Source organism: Protopterus annectens, chromosome 8.part1 (assembly GCF_019279795.1).
Source record: "Protopterus annectens isolate FY-2018-M chromosome 8.part1, PAN1.0, whole genome shotgun sequence".
Classification (NCBI taxonomy): Eukaryota; Metazoa; Chordata; order Ceratodontiformes; family Protopteridae; genus Protopterus; species Protopterus annectens.
In genome coordinates this window covers 162,645,360-162,669,902 of record NC_056742.1, presented here as the reverse complement: position 1 = coordinate 162,669,902, position 24,543 = coordinate 162,645,360, and positions in this window count along the sequence as shown.

Below are 24,543 nucleotides of genomic sequence, written 5' to 3'. Positions count from 1 at the left end.
TCATCTATTTATACACAACAATATAATCTTCTCTAAACACTCTATAACATAGTATAGGGACAGCTGTTCCAATCTGTTTTGATAACTCTGATGTTTAACATCATCAATCAGCCTGGAATACATATAAACATTTTTTTCTGAACTCTTTCCAGTCTAGTTAATTGGCAACAATTATAAACACAAAAAAGAGAAGATAACACCAACACCACGATGCAGATAAAAACCAGGGAAACTTTATTGCTCAATCAACGCTAGTACTTAGACTTTCACCGTAAGGCTTCATCAGGCAAATAAGTCCAAAATTACAAACATCTCATTTAAATCATTCATAAAAAAAATGTGACTGTAGTAAACCAATCTTAAAGAAACATATTACAATTTGTTTTGATCTCTTTTAAAATGGGTTTCAAACTAAAATTTTCATTCAAACCAGGAAATTGATATGCCTTCAATTTTAGAATCCATTTGCTTTCCTGTAACTCAGTGTAGTTGGTCAAGTCACCCCCTCTAACCACTTTATAAATATTTTGTAATATACAAAAATTAAAAGTGTGTGAAGCATCTGTTTGTTTAATGTGCTGATAAAGTGCATTTGTGTCTATTTCCCTTCTAATTTCCGATAGATGTTCACATATTCTGTCCTTAAGTCGTCTATTACTTTTACCTATATAGAATGCATTACATTGTGTGCACATAGCTATATAGATTATATTCATAGTATTACAACAACCATGACTCCTAAAATAAAAATTATTTTGTTTGGTCAACTAAAGCTAATTTTGAAAAGAAAGTTGCCAAGGATGCCAAGGATAACCATAAGGCCTTCTATGGCTACATCAAAAACCTAAATGGCAACGCTCAGGTCTGTTCTGAGCTAGTATAAAATGAAACAAAATACACTGACCCTTCTGACATTGCCAACATCTTGGCTGACATGTTCAGTGCAAATTTCTACCCCCCTCACCACCTACAGAGCCTATTACCATTCCAGGGGATTGTGTAAGTCCAATTATTACTGATACATTGGTTAACAAGGCTCTATCGAAAGCTAAAACACTGCCTCCATGGGACCAGATGGTGTTCCAGGCTATGTCATACGCGAGCTCCAAAAGGAATTAACCCTGCATCTTAATACCCTGTTCAGTCTCAGCCTCTCCACAGGATATGTGCCCATAGAATGGCGCACGGCAACGGTGGTCCCACTACACAAGGGTGGGGTCACAACTGACCCTGGGAACTACCGAACAATAAGCCTGACCAGTCTGATCTGTAAGGCTATGGAGTGAATCATTATGGAACTCATAAATGGAGAGATTGGGAACCTCCAGTCGCTGGACCCCACACAGTTCGGCTTCATCAAGGGCAGATCATGCCTCCTGAACCTGGTGGATTTCTTTGAGACAGTTACTCAGGCTATAGATAAGGGAAAGGAGGTACACACGGCTTACCTTGACCTTGCTAAAGCATTTGACACCATTCCCCATTCAGGTATTATTGATAAGCTCACCAGCCTGGGCATAAACCCTTACGTCACAAGATGGATCGCAAACTGGCTCTCAGACAGATCCCATAAAGTAAGAGTAGTGGGATCTATGTCCGAATCCAGACCAGTAATGAGTGGTGTGCCTCAGGGCTCTGTCCTGGGGTCCTTCCTGTTTGGCATATACTTCTCAGAAGTACAGGCAAGCACGGAAGGGCTGTGGCTGACTAAGTTTGCATATGACTGCAGACTGGGTGCTATAATAGAGTCTCCAGCCGACATGGAGATCCTCCAGAAGGGCCTAAATGAGACTGATGCATGGTGTCAAAGCCATGGTCTCAAGCTAAATGCAAAAAAATGTGTAGTAATCCCCTTTGGAAAAAACAGAGTACCCACAAACTACAACATAGGAGGTAATCCCCTGAAATCTGAAGAAGAAATAAGGGATCTAGGGACCCAAGTAGATAGTCAGCTTTCCTTTGATAACATGTTGCCAAAGTGGTTAGAAAATCCTTCTATGTGACCCATCTGATCAGGAAAGGGTTCGCATCAAGATCTAAGGATGTAATGGTGCCCCTCTACTCTTCCCTCATCAGACCCATTATTGAGTACAATGCACCAATTGGAATGTACCTGGCTAGACATCTCCAGCAGCTGGAGAGACCACAGAGGTACCTAACCAAGAGGATTACTGGCCTCAAACAGTTGCCGTAAGCAACACGATTGAAAAAGCTAAGACTGTTCTCTGTTGTATACTGCTTTCTCAGAGGCGATCTCTATCTAACGTACAGAGCCATGTCCAACCCAGAATTGTTGAACATGCTCCATCTTAGCAAAACCAAATCTACTTGAGCTACACACTCTAGGGATATAAACCTCAACACAACAATGAATAGAACATGCTGGAGGGATAGATTCCCTTCGCAGAGACTTCCCTTACTATGGAACAGGGTCCTGATCTACATAAGACAGGGCCCCTCACTAATCACTCTTCAAGAGGAACCTTGATGAGTGGATGGGTAACAGAAAGTTCACATCGGGGATCACACCAACAGCACTACTAGATAGGGGCCAAGGGTACTAGCTGCTAGTACAAGGGTCTAGGGAACTACTAACAGGGCGGTGAATACCACACAACGTGGCTGGGCTAATATATGCCTTCGGGCAGATAGCCCAGTACCAACCTATGAACCTATGATAGGATGTATAAATTGAGTTCCAATAAAAATATATTGACAGAAACTACAATTAAAGCATTTTTGAGTACCAAACTTACATATTTACTATTAACTAAGTACTTCTTTTGTTCCTTCTAACATAGCTGCAGTTTTAAATTAGGCTGATTTTTATAACCAAAGGACAGATACTGCTGTGATATATTTTTAAAATCTGGTATATGAGATATCATATATCAATGTTTCCTAATGATGCCTTGTATTTTGCTGGTATTGGCATCATAAGGTACAATACATCTAAATGCTCCTTTATTACTATTTCTATTTTTGCATTTATTTTTATTAGCACCATAATATTCCTTATAAGATTCCGAAAAGATGGGAAAAATGGTTCTATCCAATTCATCTTTCATTTCTACAGTCAGTTTTTCCACTGTATGTTTGTTATAACATCGATCTATAAAGTCCTTAGTCATAGTGTCTAATTGCTTTGTCATTTGATTAAAATCTTTATTTAATTGTGTGACATGTTTAAATTGATTTTTCACTATGCTATTAAAAATATATGGGGGGTGCATACTATGCTTATGTAAATAACTATTTTTCTTCACCTTCTTCTTATATAAAGTAATGCCTATAGTACCATCTGTTTTCTTAAAAAGTTGTACATCTAAAAATCCAATGTTACTATAATTAATATTATATTTAAACCTTAAAAATTCACTAGTAGAATGTAAATAATCAACAAAATCATAAAATTCTAAAATAGATCCATCCCAAATGAGGAACAAGTCGTCCACAAAATGCTTATAAAATAATATATTCTTATAAAATCTATTACTCTGATCACTGAGCACATAATAATTTTTCCATTTATTTACCACTAAATTAGCGTAGCCATTTGCCATCGGTGTACCCATCGCTACACCTCGACATTGTTTAAATATTACTTCCTGAAATAAAAACACATTATGATTTAAAATTAAATCGATAAGTGCATACAGGGTTTCTATGTCTGTAGAGTTAAAAATAGGCAGGGGTAACAAAAAATCCCTGATATGGTCTATGCCTATATAATTAGGAATTAACGTAAATAAACTGTCTACATCTAAAGTCACAAAATAGCATGAAGAAATATTAAAGCTCTTGTGACCATATAAATAATTGCTCTAAGAAATTAGGAGTATGCTTAATAATGGTTGAGGAAAAACTTAAAGCCTTTTTCAATTGTATGTCAACATATTGTGATATAGGCTCAGAGATCCAACCAGATACTGAGACAATTGGTCTCAGAGGGGGGTTACGCAAAACATTTGTGTATTTTTGGGATGCCATATATAAAGGGCGTTCTTGGATGCTGAACATAAAAAAATTGCAATAAATCTAAAGATATCTGGCCATTTAAATGCATATCATAAACATAAGAATTTACTTCAGAAACAATAACTTCTAAATCAGTAGCACTTAATTCCAGGTAATCATCCATTTTTAACAGGTTCAGCATTCTATTAATATAATCATTTGTATCTAAAACAACAATACCCCCTCCCTTGTCTGCCTGTTTTATAACAATGTTTTCATTAGCTAGAAGAGACTTAATTGCTTCTTTGTAACTAATATCAAAATAACAGCCTTTACTGTGGAAATACAAATCATAAATCTCATTGATAACAGTTTCTTCATAAACTGCTACCAAGGGATTATTGATAGGTATAAATGTGCTCTTCTTGCGAGTAACAAACTAATTTACATTAATATCCTGTTGTTCATAACCATAAATCAACTTCAAATTTAGAACGTCTGAAATATCTGCCATTTGCTTGGGAATGTAAAATAAACCCTTACTCAATAAATGTGGTTCTTTCTCTGTCAAATTATAATGTGAAAAGTTAAATACAGCACCATAGTTTATCTGTTCTGGCTCCGTATACTGATGTGATAATTGGTGTTTCTGGTCTGGCTCTGTCCTCAACTCGGATGAAAACTCCATTTTTCCTTCGGCAAAGGATATGGTCCCATAGATAAAGGGGGTGTATCCAAAGGGTCTAATGCTGAAACAACTTTGGAATCAACGATAGTTACAGTATTAGAAGTAGAATTAGATGCCACTGATTCCTTTGTCACATTCGACGAACTCTCAGTTATTTCAGCAGTAGTTTTTTTTGGTGGACACTGACAGTCCTACAGAAGTAGTGCTAAGTAGTGGTCGACATTCCTGATGATTGGTCGAATTAGAATCTGATGGTAAATTTGATTAGGAGTTTCCTGCAGAATCCAATCTTTCACGCTTTTGTTCATTACGATAAGAAGGAGGTTTACTGATGTTGAACATATTGCCTGTGCTAAAATCATTCATGTTCCTCTTAATTTGTCTCTTTTTATGCTCAATAAGAGAATTTTCATATATACTGACATGGTCCAAAGTGTCAGCCAATAAGGTGGATTGATGGTTTAACTCCACCTTGCTCACAAATTCAGTATATTCGTCTATCAGTTCTTGCTTCAATTGATACTCCATTGGCATAAAAATTCATTCATTAACTACATATACTCAATTGAAGCTTTAAGGTTAATTTGTTGCCATTTCTCCAATAAGACAGGATATTTATCACGGTAACTAGGCATATTAAATATAAGCAAACCTCTTGGTACAATTTTGCGTTTGATGTAAACTTCAAACGAAAGTCTCTGCCACTGTAGCCATTTATAAAACTGCATTTTAGACCGCAAATCCTGTAGTTGTTTCTCAAAATTCTCTCATGTTAAAACATCATTAATTGGTTCAGAAAGTTCTGTTGTAAAGTCAAGGTATAAAGGCTTACCAGTGACATCCAGCATATTGCTCAAATTTGTAGTTCATAATTGTAAGTCACTTGTGGTAGGTATCTGCGACATCAGGTCCGTGGGCGAAACCCAAAAAGAAGGCAAAATCCAATGAAGAAAAAAGGGCCACCTCGTAGACAAAGTTGGTGTATCCACTATAAGCCAAACTAACAAAAAAAGAGAAGATAACACCAACACCACGATGCAGATAAAAACCAGGGAAACTTTATTGCTCAATCAACGCTACTACTTAAGACTTTCAACATAAGGCTTCATCAGGGAAATAAGTCCAAAATTACAAACATCTAATTTAAATCATTCATCAAAATCATGTGACTGAAGTAAACCAATCAAAGAAACATATTACAATTTGTTTCTGATCTCTTTTAAAATGGGTTTCATACTAAAATTTTCATTCATACCTGGAAATTGATATGCCTTAAATCTTAAAATCCATTTGCTTTCCTGTAACTCAGTGTAGTTGGTCAAGTCACCCCCTCTAACTGCTTTATAAATATTTTGTAATATACAAAAATTAAAAGTGTGTGAAGCATCTGTTTGTTTTGATAGGATTATTATTAGTTTGAAATTATTTCAGCAGTAGTTTTTTTAGTGGATGCCGGCAGTCCTACAGAAGTAGTGCTGACGTCACGTACCGGTAGTGGTCGACATTCCTGATGACTGGTCGAATTAAAATCTGATGGTAAATTTGATTTGGAGTTTCGTGCAGAATCCAATCTCTCACGCTTTTGTTCATTAGGATAAGAGGGAGGTTTTCTGATGTTGAACACGTTGCCTGTGCTAAAATCATTCATGTCCCTCTTAATTTTTCTCTTTTTACGCTTAATAAGAGAATTTTCATATATACTGACACGATCCAAAGTGTCAGCCAATAAGGTGGATTGATGGTTTAACTCCACCTTGCTCACAAATTCAGTATATTTGTCACATCCTGTCAAACAAAATAATTTTTATTTTAGGAATCATGGTTGTTGTAATACTATGAATATAATCTATATAGCTATGTGCACACAATGTAATGTGTTCTATATAGGTAAAAGTAATAGAAGACTTAAGGACAGAATATGCGAACATCTGTTGGAAATTAGAAGGGAAATAGACACGAATGCACTTTATCGGCACATTAAACAAACAGATGCTTCACACACTTTTAATTTTTGTATATTACAAAATATTTATAAAGTGGTTAGAGGGGGTGACTTGACCAACTACACTGAGTTACAGGAAAGCAAATGGATTTTAAGATTTAAGGCATATCAATTTCCAGGTTTGAATGAGCATTTTAGTTTGAAACCCGTTTTAATAGAGATCAGAAACAAATTGTAATATGTTTCTTTAAGACTGGTTTACTTCAGTCACATGATTTTGATGAATGATTTAAATGAGATGCTTGTAATTTTGGACTTATTTGCCTGATGAAGCCTTATGGTGAAAGTCTAAGTACTATTGTTGATTGAGCAATAAAGTTTCCCTGATTTTTATCTGCATCATGGTGTTGGTGTGATGATCTCTTTTTTGTTAGTTGGACTTATATTGGATACACCAACTTTGTCTATGAGGTGGCTCTTTTTTCTTCAACAATTATAAACACAAGCAGCTCCAGAGTATTCTTTGTGGTCTTATGATAATGTCATATAGTAGAATTAAAACTCTTCCAACACAACAAGTGTTGGTATGTAGAATGCCCACACTCACAATGTAGTGCTTCTTTATTACAAATGCAAGATTGCCATCATTTTTCAAACTAAAATTCCACCACTCTGCATAAATTCCTGATATTACTCTCACTACTTATAACAGCATTATCCAGAGTATACGGGAAACGTGGATTATTTGAATCAAAGAGCAATACTTGGATTTACTGCTTTAATGGGATCAAAACAAGAAGGTTTAATTTCAGTAGTAAAAAAAAAAACAAAGATATCCATCTTGGCTTTGACAACAAGTTATATCAATATGCTTTTACTCATATATCACTTTAAGTACTTACCCTGGGATTCATTAACGCCTACACAAAGTATACACCATTCTGAGTGAACCGAAATAATAAGCGCAACTCACAACATTTTCCATCTAATTTTAGTTTTCCTATTAATTTTCTTGCAGCTTTAAATATTGACAGGGATTCATAAAGGTTACCACAAAGTGTACACTTCTTTCTGAATGAATAGAAAGCACAAAAAATGTGGTAGGGATGTTCTTGAATACAGAGCGTGTGCACTTAGTGCATATTCAGTGTAGGTTTTTAGTGATGATAAAATGGTATGTCAGATTTTTCCACAAATATTAATCTGAAATTTGTGATGAAATAACAGGCTCGTGTAACATGTTGACAGTTTTTATGTAAGAAAAATGCTTTTTTTTTTAATTAAAGTAGATAAATTCTGGAATATAGTGCCACTAGTGTTAAGAATACCAAGGTCTCTTAACCAGTTTTAAAGCAAATAAAAGCAGCTTTTTGAGTGGATTTTGCCTATATGGAATGACCCTCTGAAACAATGATTATTTATGACCAAGGTTATATGCCATCTTGTAACATTTATTTCTAGTGTCACAGTATTAACACTGCAACTTTTATTTTCCATTGCTGTTCTGTGAAGACAAGGTAATTGAATCTTGACATATTGCATGTAAAAGATAAGTTGTAGATCACTGAACATTTTGGGTAAGAAAATATTCTAGCACACCACACTTTGCTTTTGTAAATATTTTTTCTATTTTTCACCTAGGTGCAGTTTTGTGCAGGTGCACAACATATTGTTACAATCCAATTAAAGAACTTTTAGTAGGTTGACTCAAACTGAATTGATATGAAGGCAACCACTAAAGATAAATTTAATGATATACATTCACAAGCACTTTTTCATACTTCAGCACCCACTATGTTTAATAATGTAAATTTCCCTTCTCTATCAAAGTCTGCATTATTGATATAAAAAGAGTGGAGTTAATGACAAAATTAGGGAGATGTAGCATCTACAGTTTGCTATGGATAAGGGTGCTGAATATACTAGACATTTTTCGCCTTCCATGAGGCCACTGGAAAACTAACTCCAAACGAGTTCAAAGCTGAAGAGTGTGGAAGTCCAGATAACTGTGCACAGCAAGGAATTGAGGTGCCTCATTAACTTAACCTGTTGACTCCAAGCCAGTTGATCAGTTTTGGAATACTGAAGCCAAATGAATACAAAATACTTGAAAATATACCCTCTCTACCCAAGTAAGACCTTGCAGTATCTCCCATATGTGGATGCCTCCCCAGTACATCCAGCTCATCAGGGTAGCACACAATGCCTAAGAATGGTAATCCTTTAAAATTGTATGCATCCCCTTGAAAAGGCTGCAGAGCATGCTGTTATGAATGGGGAACATACCGTTGTTGTCTTGGCCTAATATTTCCCCCTCAACCCAGGTGTTCAGGAAACCAGCAAAATTTCATATAATATGATAAACCTGCTAGATCAGCACTTAAACAACCGAGAGTCGCAAAATGAATGCCAGGAGTCCTCGCAGGTTCTATATGACAATACCTAGAAATACTAAGCTGACAAATCAACAAGGAGCACCAACATCTCTCAGAAGCTGAAAATCCACTCCAAAACTCCATAAAAGCCTAGTGTTCTCTTCTGTAGAACTTCTTGTTGCTGTTTGACCAAGATTAGCAAGAGTGACTATACCAATTGAACATAGGGATTGTATGATGGTGTTGGGCAGCTTCTGGGCCTCTGATGTTAAGAACCTCAGCTTGTTGACCTGCAAATGAAAAAGACTGTTATCAACTTTGTTCACTCGACCTGGAATATAAATGCCTTTAAAAGATAGGTTTATTTGGAGATCATGGAAGATAAGCTGTCTCAGAAAAGACTGACGTTGGATGGACTTGGATATTTTTTAGAGAGGACTAAAGCTTCCACTTGGTTATCAGAGTGAAACACTATGTTTTTATCATGAAACAGGTCCTGCCATACTACTGTGAGTAACTATGAAACAGGTCCTGCCATAGTACTGTGGCTGCCCATGAAACTGGTCCTGCCATACTACTTTAGCTACCCATAAAACATGTTCTGCCGTACTACTGTGGCTACCCATGAAACTGGCCCTGCCATACTACTGTGGCTGCCCAAATTGGCATAAACTTTAGGAAGGTGATATCCCTCTTTACCTGTCATGACTAATCTATAGGTAGAGGGGAGGAAAGCCAACAGCCTTGGAAGTGGGTGCTAACCCCCCACTGCAACAGTGAATAGATACTGCTAAGAAACCCAGTCACTTTGCCAATAGAAAATGCCACTGTAATCCACTAAGAAAAAGTGCCAGATTTACAAACCACCCTTCACTCTCCAAATGACTCATTCTCAGTGATATTTCTGTCTGTCCCCATTCAGTAAGTTAGTCAAAGCTCAGGTAAAGGCCCTGCCCAGTCCAATCACCCAGCATACAAAACTGAGAAGTTCCAGAAGTTGCATCAGATATTGAATGCTAACTTACATAATAATAAGGAAAACTTCTATGTCAGTCCATAACTATGCTAGCTTGGCAGCTGGTAATCTGAAAGTGGAAGAGGAAACATCCATCTCAGACCCCCAAAATGCTAAAGATTTGACCTGACTATCTTATTTATTTATATCCAGGGCAACGTCTAGCTCATAAGACAACAGGGAAATAATTGACAAGCTCTCCCTGGCTCCATAAAGCCTGTTTCCTGCAATCAAAGAAAGTCATCCAATTAGTTAATAGTTTGTTAGTGATGAGCCTGATGTTGCATGCCAATGGGTGTGGGGGGGGGGTAGAACTAAACTTTTCTAAAGTGGAACAGGGCACTTCACACTCTCTGGACATTACTGTTTGAAGTAAAAATGTCCAGTGACATGTGTGCATAGGAATGGTCAGTCCTTTCTCCAGAGGGATGACAAACACTATGAAATCTCCAAACCAGATAAATTACATTAGAGCAAAGGAATTTTGATAATGATTGTTTAGCCATCAATGTTCAATTATTATTTAATTGTTTAATTAATTAAGTGGTGGCACTTGTATATAAAAAAGATCTGCTCGGTATAAGAAGTTATTCCATGAAGGTGAAAAGCTGAGGTACCCGAAGTACCAGCTATTACGTATTTTACAGCAGAGTAAACAGCTTGGCTCCATGGTGTATGTTTTTTGAATTTTATCTGGTATGGAGATTTCACAGTGTTTGTCATGTCTTTGGAAGGGGCTGGAGCTGTCCCAAGTATTTTCTGCACTACAGTAGAGCAAGATAAGCTTTGGTTCTTGGATTTGCTAATGGAGAGAGAAATCAAGTTGGCTTCAAATAATCTCTGGTGGACAATTAATAGGGATGACCAACATTTGAGATTCAAACAGCTGGAACATTTAATTTTAAAAAGAGGAACACTTTTCTATGATACCCACTTATTGGAAAAGTACAGTAGTCGTAATATGACTCCAAGGGGACTAAGGGTATATTTTTTGGCAGCTTTAGAGCTTACTGATGAAGAAGCTGACCTATTAGATGAATGGAAACAAGTTTCTTTGCAATACACGCTGAGTTGGCTCCCTGTGATTGTTAAGCACAACTTAAGGTCGTATGAGAAAATTCAACATAATATTTTACAATTACAAGAATTGTTGCTCAGTGAAATTTCTAATATAACATTTTCCAGCAAAATGTAAGAAATCAAAGAGAAAACTGAGAAAGCAGAAGCTGAAATCCTTGCTTGTAAAAAGAAGATGTTGAATAGAGATGTGGGAGACTTTTAAGAATTACCTTATTTATTTCTGACAGAGAAAATAACATCAGGGAAGGTCAAAGTTTAGACCTTCTGAAGGATGATCCATTGTTTCATGTGCCTCTTCAGTTTCCCCAGCAGAACTGTCCTTCAGCAAAAAAAGCATGTTATTCAATAATATACCAGGTGGAGAACATCCAGGCTGAAGGACAATTAGAACAGCATGGTAATGGGGTGATTTTCCAGCAGAATGGCCGTGGGAGGGTCGAAAAAACTGAGAATTAGGACATTTTTCCAGTACTGCAGCACAAGCTGTGGACTGTTTCACTTCTTTGGACTTTCATGTTCGTAATTCTCAATATAAGTGTACAAATGAATATGGCATATTAAATATTATTACCAGAGATGTTAGGCATCTGTTGCTTAAAGGTGCAAAATTTGTGCATATGCAGTTGCCAACTTTGGCTGATGTTTTATTAGAAGTAAAATGTTTTTGCAGGAAGTTACATTTAATAACATTCTTTCAGGGTAAATATGCAAAGATTAATATCAACAATTTTTCAGAGATTGTGGATTTATATGATTCGTTATTGAATGGTTCACTGCATGAAAAACATTTGTGTGATATATCATTCAGTGTGGTAGAATGTAATTCAGATGCACTTGTAGAAGATGTTGTAAAGGAAGACAAAGGTTTTTGCATGGTGTATGGGAAACTGTCTGTTCCTGAAGTTCCTAATGTTAGCAAATTTACACCTCCTAAAACTTCTATTACTTTGAGTAGTTTTGATATTGTATAAGAAAGTAAAACTTGAGTACTTGAAATTTCTTAAGTCAGTAAGAAGTTTAAAATTACACAAGGGGGAGCAGTTAACTCTTAAAAATCTGAAAAACATAAATAATGATTAGTTTTTAAGCAGGCAAATAAACGGGGTAACTGGGTAATAATGTCCAAAATCAGGTATAACAAAATGGGTTCATGATTTAGTTTTGAATGAGGAAGATTATGAAATGTTGCCCAGGAACTCGATGGTAGAGATCAACTCATTTATTGGAAATATTAGAAAGAGGTAAAAGATTAGGTTTTCTGTCAGCCTTAGATGTTAAGAAATTACATGTTAAAAAACCCAAGGAGCCTATATTTTATGTGATTCCTAAAGTACGTAAAAACTTAAATAACTCCCCCTGGTAGACCAATAGCGGCAGGGGTGGAGTCGTATTTGCAAAAACGTGGGTATTTTTTTGGATGCTCATTTGAAAACACATTTACAGAAAATTCCAGCTCACATTACAAATACTGCAGATTTTTGTGAGAGTGGTAAAGGAATAAAGTGTTAAGACTATTATTATCAGCCTACTGTATAAAAGTTAGTTCCTTGTATACCAGCATTAAAAACATGGGATTTGGAAGCTATTAATGATATACTAGGGGAAGGACCATATACCTCCTTCCTTATTAAAATTTTACAGTTCTGCCTCACACATAACTTTTGTTTTGGCAAGGAGATTTTTTTCCAGATATAGTGAACTACTATGGAAGCACCATTTGCTTCCTTTTTTGCTATCATTTTATGGGTGAATTTGAGAAGAAGTTCATATATCCCACAGAATTTTTTACAAGCATGTCATCATATACAAAAGTTATATAAATGACTTAATTTTTATTTGCAAAGGGAATTAATTATTTTTTCGGGGATTCTGTTTTAGATCAGTTAAACAAGAATCAGTTTGGTTTGAAATTTATACATGGTAGGTGCGTGCGTGAATCGGTATGCCTTCTATGAAGGTTGGGTGTCGGGCTGGCAACTTGGTACCATAAAAATCCACTGCCAGTCATTAGCGGACTGGAGTTCTGCTGTGGCGACCCCTAACCGGGAAAAGCCAAAAGAATTGAATAACCGTTCAATCCAATTTTTGGACGTGGAGTTATATGTAGGTAAGGATAAGTTTGTGCAAAACGATACAGAAAAGTTACAGCACTGAATAATTTTTTACACACTAGTAGCATGCATAACCCCCACTTAATCAATTGTTTACCTTGTGGTGAATTTAAATGTATTTTTATTAATACGTCAGAAGCAAGGGTATTAGAAAGAAACCTAGCAGAAGAAAGAGAGAGATTACAAGCTAAAGGATATTCCCTGGGCATGCTAAATAGTGCTAGGAATAAGCTGGATATAAATATAGGGAAAATGAACACAAGCAGGAGGGGTAATGAGCAGCATGAACATGATGGTAGACAGGAAGGATATAACGGCAAGATTTATTTTGTCACCAAGTATTCCTCCCTCTCTGACATTTTAAGAAGTTTGGTTAACAATCTTTGGCCAGTAGTTTGCTGTGATGGTCTTCTTCTCTTTCGACTGTTCCCATTAGGGGTCACCAGAGAGGATTATCTGTTTTCATTTCTTCCTGTCCTCTACATCTTGTTCTGTCACACCAACCACCTGCATGTCCTCTTTCACCACACCCATACACCATATCTTAGGCCTTCCTCTTTTCCTCTTACCTGGCAGCTCCATCCTTACCATCCTTTTCTCAATATACCCAGCATCCCTCCTCAGCACATGTCCAAACAAACACAATCTCACCTTTCTGACTTTGTCTCCAAACCGTCCAACCTGAGCTGACCCTCTAATATACTGATTCCTAATCCTGTCCATCCTTGTCACACCCAGTGCAAATCTTAACATCTTTAACTCTGCCACTTCCAGCTCTGACTCCTGACTTTTTGTTAATGCCACCGTCTCTAACCCATATAACATAGCTGGTCTTACTACCCTCTTGTAGACCTTCCCTTTCAGTCTTACTGGTATCTGTCTGTCACAAATCACTCTTGACACTCTTCTCCACCCGCTCCACCCTGCTTGTACTCTCTTCTTCACCTCTCTTCCACACTCACCATTACTCTGAACTGTTGATTCCAAGTACTTAAACTCATCCACCTTTGTCAACTCTACTCCTTCCATCCTCACCATTCCTCTATCCTCCCTCTCATTCACACACACATATTCTCTCTTAGTCCTGCTGACCTTCATTCCTCTCCTCTCTAGAGCAAATCTCCACCTTTCCAGGGTCTCCTCCACCTGTTCCCTACTCTCACTACAGATCACAATGTCATCTACAAACATCATAGTCCATGGGGCCTCCTGTCTGATCTTATCTGTCAACCTGCCCATCACCATTGCAAATAAGAAAGGGCTCAGAGATAATCCTTGATGTAATCCCACCTCCACCTTAAACCCATCTGCCACTCCCACTGCAGACTTCACCACTGTCACACTACCCTCGTACATATCCTGTACCATACTTACATACTTCTCTGGCACTCCTGACTTGTTCAATTATTATTTAATTGTTTAATTAACTGATTGGTGGCACTTGTATATAAAAAAATATTTGCTTGGTGTAAGAAGTTTTTCCATGAAAGTGAAAAGCCAAGGTACCAGAAGCACCAGCTATTAAATATTTTATAGCAGAGTGAACAGCTTGGCTCCAGGGTATTGTGCATTTTCTGAACTTTGTCCAGAGGGGAAATAAATGAAAAGCTGACTATACGTCTACCTTCGCTAACCAGAGATTGGACATTCTCCTTATGATACTAATGGCATCTTCCAAGGAAGAATATTGCACCTGAGCATCAAATCTGCTAATGCTTTCATTCACTGATGTACCTCCCAGGGAAGAAAGGTGATGACTGAGCCTATACTGCTTTGGTGTCTTCTTGGGTGCCAGCCCCAATGGAGACACCTGAAAAGGCGGAAAAGGAGGAGAAAGGAATGGGCCTGCCTCTGTCCTTTGGCAACTTCCTTGTTTAGGAGTTTCTTGGGCATGTCTTCCTTACCCAAAGCCAAGCAAAGGTTAGCACTGTGTTGAAATTTAGGCTCAGAATGTGTTTTAATGGGAAACCCCCCAACAAAGTCACTGAGTAATTCTTTGCAGGCCCATACATTGGGTAATCTGCTAAAATCCTACTGAGTGTTTGCACTTTGATGGGAAATCCCAAACCATCATTTCCATTGAGGGTCTTGAAAAAAGAGTTCTCCCCTCCCCACTGACCCCAGAAATACTGACCTTGACCTGTCACGCAATCAGGCTTGTCTGGGGAAAATAATAAACAACAGGTTATGTTAAGGATCCATAGGAAGTCTCACAAACAGTAGTATTTATTCCAAAAAGTAAAAGAGTTAAGCACTTTCATCCCAGAGGAAAGGACTTCATCAGAGCTAGTGGCAAAATTCAATCAGACACTTTTAAAGGAGTACAAATCACAGGATCAAATTCTTAAAACTAGTGTCACTGTTATAAAGCAAATAATACAAAAGGTAAAATATTTGAAACATTTAAAAAACTTATATGAAAGCTAAAACAACTTGATTTACTAAAATGTGTAAGACTTACAAAACTTTTAAAACTTTTTTTGTAAATAAAGTTGATTAACAAGCAAGTTAATCTTGCAGTGTTAACAAAATAATCTATAAAATCTGCTACAGTTTTAGTTTAAAGTGTAAGCAGCAGCTAGGTCCAATTGCCATGTTAGTTCATGCTTCAAGCTGCAGTTCCTAGGGACTATCCTTGAGGTCAGTGACAACTTCTTTGAGAATACAAAAATGGAAACCATCAGTGTGGCAGTTGCCTATATAATGTCTTAGTCTCCTATTTTGTGGAAATGTTGTAAGAGTGTTGATACATTCTCTAATTAAAATTTTTCTCAGTCTCTCCTACATAGAAATAAGAACATAGATCACATGTTGCAAGATGGACAGCACCTTTATTAGTGCTGTTAAAATGTCAGGTAAATTTAAGCATTCTCTGTATTGCCCTTAAATCAATGCACTCTCATTCAGAGGTCATTTTGCATTGAGAAAACCCACACGTGTAAGTTCCCATCTTCCTTATAGTAATGCAGTCATATTTTGTTTGTCTTTACAAATTCCTCTTGGTGTTCTTTCTACCTTTGTATACAAAAGTGAGCTGGTTTTCCAACTATTCTTCCACTTCTGGGCAATTCTTTTTGTTACCATAATTAAGGAGCAATACTTCGTCAAAGTTTTTAACACTGGGGGTTTCATTTGGGAGGCTGTCAGAGTTAGTTGCCCCATTGCCAAGCAATGATATATATTTTGTACCCCAACACTTGCACAATTCCTTGCCAGATCTTGCTAACCATTTTAGATGAGTAGCCCCTCTCCAGAAACATCCAATCAGTTTTGCAGTCTCTATGAGTAATAAATGATAGTTGGATGTAATCCTGGTCAACCTACGAAACTGCCCTTTCACTAATCTCCTTTTTTAGACATAAGGGTGGTTACTCATATAGTGCGGGGGGTTTGAAAAGGTGGGTCTTCTACATATTACTGAGACAAAGGTCTTGTTAAACCAGTCTTTTAATACCATTACATACAAAAAATGTATTTCATCTTCAGAAAGGCTGTAAGTAAATCTAAGGACACTGGTAGGAGTGTTCAAATACTTAAAGAACTTTTGTAACTTGTCCTTACTTCCTTTCTATAAAATGGAATCATCGTCAAGAAATTGGATATAAATAGTCCAGTGTTTGGCATTAACAAAGTGAAACACAAATATCTGTTCCTATAGCCATAAGACTAAATTTACATAAACAGGGGCACATTCTGTCCATCCCCTATCAAAATAAATGTAATTATTTTTCAACAAAATCTCCATTAATTGTACTACAATTTTGGTTTTATTGGTAGAAATGAAGTTGGTTGTTCAGACAGCTTCTTTGAACCATCCCCATAGGAAGGGGGCCAACTGAGAACAAGTAGGTAACATCAATTGTTGCAAAAATAATGTTATCATCATATGGATATTACGTTTTGGTCCTTTAATAACTATAAGATTTTTAACTACTGTCAGATTAAAATTGAAGAAAGGCAGTTTATGTTTTTTGAAAATAGACTCACCTTTTGTAACCCCCAATATACTCAATGGTACCAAAGCTTTTATCGAGTTGAAACTATTTACTCGTCAGGTGAGCTACACAAGAAGGGCATTTTCAACTCACCCCTCTGCCCTGTGATTCACTTATATGAAAAAAAAAATGTGTGAAAAAGACCTATAAAAACATCACTGCTCCCAAAAAATGTTACGGGTGCTATAATCTCACCAAGGATGAAAAGGAGCTACTACAGGAACTGTCCTATGATAAATCTCTAATGTTGGTGAAGCCAGACAAAGGTGGGGGTTTTGGTGATCATGAATTCTGTTGAATAACAGTAGTAGAATGTATTACATTCTCACAAACTCTGATAAATATTGTTTGGTGTCTCTGAATGGGATAAACTTTTCCTATACATATATTGACTTACTTTTAGAAGATGTGCTTCACCAAGAGGTCATTACCAAATAAACTTTTGACTTTGTAAATGTAGATTGACCTCAAAGTCAAACTATTTTTGACATACCCAAGATGCACAAATACATTGAACCCCCCCACCCCCATTGCAGCTGCAGAAGGGTCAAAAACTTACCCCCAGCCACCAGCATAGAAAAGTAAAACCTTTCAACAACATACATCCTCACATGTTGAAGGGCTCCTGGAATTTTCATGAGATTTTCTTAGTCCCCCCCCATGAGGATGGAGTAGTTTGAAGAAGCTCTCTGTACAGCTGATTTCCTTTTTCCAATGAAACCAAAAAATTGTGGTGGAAATAATAACGATCATGTTGAAAAATAATCACATTTATTTTGAGAGGGAATTTTCCCAACAACTGCAAGGAGTGGCCATAAGGGCAGTGTGTGCCCCAGTTTATGGACATTAAATCTAACAGTTGTGTGAGCAGAGATTTGTGATTGGCTCTGTTTATGCCAAACACTGGACATTTTGTACTTGATTCATCAAGGATATTTACATTTTATGGGTATGAAGTAAGGACCAGTTACAAGAGTTCATTAAGTATCTAGATATTATCACACACTTCCTTAGATTAACTCACCAACTTTCTGAAGATTAAATACATTTTTGGATGTAACACTACTAAAAGACAGGGTTAAATAAGACCTTTTTGTAAATAATATACAGAAACCCCATCTTTCCAAATATCTACCTGCACTATGCAATAATCCTTATATCCAATAAAAGGAGTCTAGTGAAAGGACAGTTTGTTAGGTTGGCCAGGATTACATCCAACTATAAATTTATTCTGCCTATAGACTGAAAATCTAACTAGGATGTTTCTGAAGAGGATCTACCCTCCTAACCCGGTCAATGAGATCCAGCAAGAAATTGTGCTTGGTAATGGGGCAACAAACTCAGACAGCCTCCCAAATGAAACCCATAGATGTTAAGAAATTTTATAAAGTGATGATCCTGAATTATAATCTTTAATCTGGGGCAACACAAAGAATTATGAGTACCAACAAATAAATACATACTCACTTTCCAGAGGTGGAACAAAAGGTGGTGAACCAACCCACTTTTATATAGAAAGGAAGAAACAACATATGGGAGAATTTAAAAAGACTGACAACATATGATTGTGCTACTAGAAGGAGGATAGGGACTTATAAGTGTGGATTTTGCCAACTGTGCGTATTAATCTCTGAGGGAGAGAGCACTGATTTAAGGCAAGACAGAGAATGATTAAATTTACCTGACATTTTAACTGTAGTAATAAAGGTGCTGTCTATGTATATATGTGGCTTAGAGGTTATTTTATGGGATATATGTAAGTAGGGCATGATTTACAGACTGCCTCTGTCCATTACAGACATAGATGCTAGACCCAGGATACAGATCTTATTTCCCTTGCACTGGTCCAGGTTTCTACTGAATAGTGTTAGGGAAGAGCTGCAGTTCACATGGATGGGAAGCCTGTTCCAGAGAAAGGGAATTTTCTAAGTTACATACCTGTGCCTCCAACATGTCCTATTTATGTCACCGGAAAGGTTTAAATCCATAGATCAAGGAATTTTGATGCTGTTCATTTTGTAGATATGCAAAAAGGTCCAATAGAGTGGGATTCAAGGATGCCTTGTATGCCAGGCACACATATCAATAATCTGTAAGAAAGAGAGTATAGAGATAGGGCTTTGAGGTAAACTATGTATGACAGGCTGTTTACACCCTGTGATCTTTCTGTGAGGAACTCTGTGGATGTTCCACTTGTTGCAAGTGCCTGGTCAGGTACATACCGAAGAGGGTATTATACTCAATGATGGGCCCGATAGGTTTTAATGCAGTGGAACGATGAGTTCCTTGAACCTAGATGCCATGCCTTTGCTCATAAGATGAAAAATATAGAATGATTTCCTTACCATCTTAGACACTTGTTGGCTGAAAGCCAGATTACAATCTACATATGTATCCAAATCCATGACTACTGGTTAAGCTCTTAGAGGTGTGTTATCGAGAAATTAATTTCCTAGGCTGGCAGACTTCCTAAAGGGTAGCATTACACATTTCTTTGCATTTGTTTTTTAACCATGGCTTTGGCACCAGTCATTTGTCTCTTTTAGTCATTCCTGTAGGATGTTAGTGTCTTAGGAGGATACTCTGACTGCACTTAGTTTGCAGTCATCTGCAAACCTGGCCAGCCAGAGTAGATGCTAAAAAGGAGTGGACCCCACATAGAGCCCTGAGGAACTCCACTAGTGGCCAGCAACTTTGTGGATGTGTTCTCCACTATCCTAACTTCCTAGATCCTAAATGAGAGCCAACTGGCTATCCAGCATATAACATAGGGGTTTATACATATATCTATGAGTTTGTTTGCAACACCCAAGTGTGATACTGTATCATATTTCTTATCTAAGTCAAGGTAGACAGTATGCACATTTTCTATATTATCACCTACTTCAGCAAAATCTAACTTTAAATTCTAAAATTTCCAAATGTCTCATCCTAAGTAACATGCTCCTTAGAGAAGACAGTCTTATCTGTTGGCTTGTCAAACCACAAAATCAACATTCTCTAATCTATTAATCTGGAAATTCATGAATGGGCCTAGCTCAAATGTATGGATCACACTAAAAAGGCCCTGTCTCATGATATGGTATTTTGCAATTCAGAGACATGATAGCCAAGATGGGGAAAGACCTCATTATTGGTGAATTTTCATATCAATGAATCACAATTACGACAGTGACATGTATATTATTGCTGACCTGCACATCACAATACTTATCTTTGGCTTATGTAGGCAATGCGATCCCCCACTTAGTCACTCTTGCCCACACACAAGTTCATGCACACAAACACTCACACCCACACACACACACACACACACACACACACACACACACACACACACACACACACACACACACACGCACAAACAACTCCTGTACTTGTCCCTAACTTATCTGATCTCTCGTATTTAGTTTTTCCCTTATCACCATATCCCCATTAACACACAAGGGTTGAGAGTGCTCCCTGATAGCTAGTGCTTCCCTCACAGCCTAAACCCATTAATTGTTTAAGTGCCATTACAGCATAAGTGTAGTATGTCTGGTAGCTAGTGTCTCTCCTCAATACCTGTATTGCTGCAGGGGATTATTCCACTCAGTTTTAGAGTAATCTGTGGTGTGCAGTAGCTCCCCAACCTCTGATCCCCATAGTGCTGTTGTGTTCAGTGGATGAAAATGGCCTTTTGCCTGTAATCCCTACTGCAACATGGTAGCGATGGCCAAGCTGATCTATACAGCTGAGCGATTTTTTAAATCTCTCAGCATGCAGATGCCTTCCTGGAGGCAGTTCCAGGGGAGTGAGAGCATATGACTAATTAGCATATGCCTCTACCCGGACTGCCTCCTTAACATTCAGAACACAGACAAAGCCAGGCATGTCTGCATGCTAAATGTCCATGCAGCACCATGTTAAGGCTGTTCTTTTTTTTAAAAACAAGTTTATTGTTTTAACATACAAGAGAAATATCATAACAATTTTATACAAGTAATTAAAATAGATATGATTATAACATTCATCAAAACAACCAAAGTATTTACAAAGACATCCACTACAATCAGATCAATTAATTAAACTAAAATACCATGCTATTGAAGTTAAGATTTTTTTAACAGGTTTTGTAAATTATCCCATACAATATAATAAGATGTTTTTCTAGTTGTTTTTGACCTTACTGTGTTTATTTCCATATGGCACACTATATTCATAACATTTTTAAATTCATTGAATGAAGGAGGTGTATCTGAAATCCAATTTCTGGTTATTATTTTCCTAGCCACTGCTAGAATAGACCATAACAAGGGAAGCTTAATTTTTTTTAACACTTTGAGGTACAGGTGTGTTGAATAATATAAGAGATTTAGAAATAATGAAATTATCTGTAAAAAATTCATTAATTGACTTCCAATATTCTTTCAATTTTATACAGTCATAAAACATATGAGCCCAGTCAGCATTAATTTCTACATTACATCTTTTACATAGATTATCTTTATTATTTATTTTATTCATCATCAAAGGTGTATAAAAAGATCTATGTAAAAATTTCCATGTAAAAAGTCTCCAGACAATGGAAGACGTAGTTTTGTAGGCAGATTCCAATATATATTGTTTATCTTGTTGATTTGGTGGGTCCCCATTAATGGAAGTGAAATAATTCCAGTAGGTATCTACACTGTAAAACGTTTCTTGTCTGATAATTTTATGTATGTATGAAAGCTTTCCTTTATCAGAAACTTTATGTTGTAAATTTAATATCAAGTAATCAATCAGTGTTGGAATAGATTCTTTAACTGTTATAGACATTAGATCTATTTTATCAATGAGATGTTGTCTAAAGGTCTGAACCTCTAACCAGCAAGTTTCTCTTAGATCCAATTCTTGTTTTAAGAAATCTAGATTTTTAACTTTATTATCAGATATCAACTGATACCAGTACTTTAGATCATTATCTATAGCTAAATGGGTTCCTTCAGAAGTAGATGACAAAAGCATACCCCGAGTATACATTATAAGGAATATAATAAAATTCCATTCCCTATATTTAGGATGCATGAATATAAAGTTACGATAGCTAATAATAATGTTTAATGGGTAACTAACTATATGTTTAGGTGTAATAGGTGAAGTACAAAATTCCTTTAGTAACCATAACATGGAGTTATTTACAGTCATATTTTTATGTGTTAAGGAGATTTTCATGAAGTGCATACTAATTAGCTCCCAGTAATCTTTCCATTTTGCAACATATGACTGATCTATTAATAAAGTAATAACTTTTACAATAGAAGAGATAGTATATAAATTAAAGTCTGGAAAAGAAATACCCCCTTGAGACCAGCTATTAGTATGTTTCTTTAATGCAATCCTAGGTCTATTAGGTGCCCATAGGAAATTTAACATTAGTGTATTCAGTTTTTGATAATTAATTTTGTAGGTGGAAGTATTATTGATTGTATTAAGTATAAAATCTTGGGGAATATTATCATTTTAATAATTGTAAGTCTCTCTTCCATAGTAAAAAACATATTATTCCAGGTATTAAAAAAAATTTTGTATATTAAGAAAACAGGTATTATAATTATTATATATAATAGATTTAATATATTTAGATAATATTATACCTAAATAAGTTATCTGACCTGAATTGGGTACATATTTAGTAAAATCACTAATGAGAATATTTTTTCGTGTATATATAGGTAGTATTTTAGTTTTTTCTTCATTGAATATTAAACCAGAAATACTTTTAAAATTCACCATTTTATCAAATAGAGACTGCATAGAAGAATTAGATCCTGCTGATGTAATTAGAACATCATCTGCAAAAAGTTGAATTTTAGATATATTTTCATCTATTTCAAAACCCTCTATGTCAGTACTGTTTCTGATCAAATTAGCCCAAGGCTCCATTATTAAAGTGAATAATAGTGGAGAGAGTGGACACCCTTGTTTTGTACCTTTAAAAATGGGTATTTTTTGTGAGACATATGTTCCTACCTTAATATAAGCCAATGTTCCTTTGTATAAATGCTCAATTAGATTTACAAATGCATCTGAGAAGTTTGTGCACTTCAGTAAGGTAAACAGATAGTCCCAACTTACTGAATCAAATGCTGAACTTATATCAAGACTAATAAGTGTTAAATCTTTCTTTTTCCTATTTGCAAAATCAATTAATGTTAGAGTTCTCCTTATATTATCAAAAGTATTTCTATTTACAATGAAGCCTGTCTGATCTATATCTATAATGCCAGGGATGATTGTCTTCAATCTATCAGCAAAAATACTCATAGACATTTTATAATCAACATTAAGTAATGAGATGGGTCGATATGAAGTACATCTAGTTGGATCTTTATTAGGTTTTAAAATTGGCGAAATAAATGTATATTGCCAAGATGGGGGGGTTATTAGCTCATTTTGGGCCAAAATAAAAACCTTATGTATTAATGAATATGTACTTTTAGAAAGGATTTTATATATCTCTGGTATAATACCATCATTACCCAGTGCTTTGTTTGATTTAAGCTTGTTTATTTGTGTAACAACCTCTGTATATGAAATACTTTTGTCCAATAGTTTAATCTGTTGTTTATTAAGCTTTTTATTCATGTTTGTGGTTATAAACTCCTTTATTTTATCTTTAGATTCCATGTTAATGTTATTATGGTTAATTTTGTGAAAGTGATTTCTAAATTCATCTAGTATTTCTGGTAGACTAGAAACATTCTTCTTTTTCCTTAGAGAAAAGATTTCTTTGATATGATTTTGTTTATTCAACCTTTTTGTTTTATTTTTAAGTCTATGTAAGTATTTGGGGCTTATTGAGTAAGACAAAAACTTGTATTTCTCTAGAGTTATTTTAACTTTATGAGTTAAAATTTCTGTGTATTTCTCATTTAGTTTGTTTATTTCTTCAATTACTTTTTTATCCATAATATTTTCTTTATTATTATGTTTATAAGAGTCTAATTTACTTTGAATATCTAACAATTCCTTATCCCAAGATTTCCTTTTATTATTATACCATCTGATACTTTGTCCATATAGATATGATTTTAAGGCATCCCAAACATAGACAATGGAGACTTCAGGAGTATTATTTATGTCTAGAAAATGTTGTACTTCTGAAAGTATATATTCTTTATAGTCTTTTAGTTGAGTTAAGTATGCTGGTATCCTTTTGATCTGAACATTGTGAGTATTTTTTATCATGAACTCAAAAACAATTGAATTATGATGATCAGATATAGGACATGAAATGATTTTGGAATTAATTAAATCTGTTACCATCTGGTTAGAAATAAAGACCCTATCTATTTTTGAATAAGTTTTGTATCTGTTAGAAAAAAGGTGTATGGTAATGATTTTGAATCTATCTGA